Genomic DNA, 990 nt, shown 5'->3' with positions numbered 1-990 from the left:
CCCCATCTCCCTTTGGGAAAAGGGGGGCTGAAGGTTGACTGACGAGAGACCTTAAACCTCGTAGTATTCGCTCTTGCAGCGCTCTGCTCTATCCTGCAGCACAGACCACTATGCAAGACAGGAAAGCAGGAAAGCAAGTCCTACTGACAGACAGACAGCGGGTTGCAGAGGCATAGTAAAGAGGCTGGAGGGCTAGGGAGAGGCACACTTGAAAGGCATTATACACACTGCCAATGAATTTTAACTCAGAGCAGTAGAGAATCATCCAAGGCTTTTAAACTAGGGGAGTGACCGAAACAAATTTATCTTTTAGAAAGGCAGTTCTGGCTTCAGTGCAGAGGATGGATGGGAGGGACTAGGGCAGCACTGTCCAGTAGGATTTTGGGGGATGATGGGGATGTTTTTAATCAGCACTGTTCATGGCAGCATTAGCTACATGTGGCTGTTGAGCACTTGAAATGTGGTTAGTACAATCGAGGAACTGAATTTTAAATTTTATTTCATCTTAATCTACATCTGACTTTAAATAACCACATGTGACTAGTGATTACTTGATTGTATAGCACAAGTTTAGAGGCTGGAAGGCCAGTTAAGAAGCCATTAAGTGGTCCAGAGAAAAAGAGATGAGGGTCAGAATACCTCCAGATAGACTCATAATAAATCCAGTCATGTCACGCCTTTCTTTTAAAAAAAAAATGTTTTGTTTTTTTGCTTGTTTGTTTTTTAGAGAGGGAGGGGGAATAGAGAGATAGAAACATCCATGAGAGAGAAACATCATGGATCGGCTGCTTCCTGCACACCCCCTACTGGGCATCAGCTGGCAACCCGAGCATGTGCCCTAGCGGGGGATCCAACCAGCAACCTCTTGGTTCATAGTTGACACTCAACTACTAAGCCACCCCAGCCGAGCGTCACTCCTTTTCTTAAAACTCCTCACTATATTTCTATCACCCCTCACCACCACACAATCCTCAAATCCAAATTTTTTAT

The 990-nt window shown here is 44.6% G+C and overlaps 1 protein-coding gene across 2 annotated transcripts in view; it reads left to right on the top strand.

The window, feature by feature from the left end:
- ZNHIT1 (zinc finger HIT-type containing 1) overlaps positions 1 to 990 on the top strand; it is a 6096-nt gene that overhangs the window by 1127 nt on the left and 3979 nt on the right. The window lies entirely within an intron of this gene.

The sequence above is a fragment of the Myotis lucifugus genome, unplaced genomic scaffold (assembly GCF_000147115.1).
Source record: "Myotis lucifugus unplaced genomic scaffold, Myoluc2.0 scaffold_783, whole genome shotgun sequence".
Classification (NCBI taxonomy): domain Eukaryota; kingdom Metazoa; phylum Chordata; class Mammalia; order Chiroptera; family Vespertilionidae; genus Myotis; species Myotis lucifugus.
This window is presented reverse-complemented; position numbering and strand designations above follow the sequence as displayed.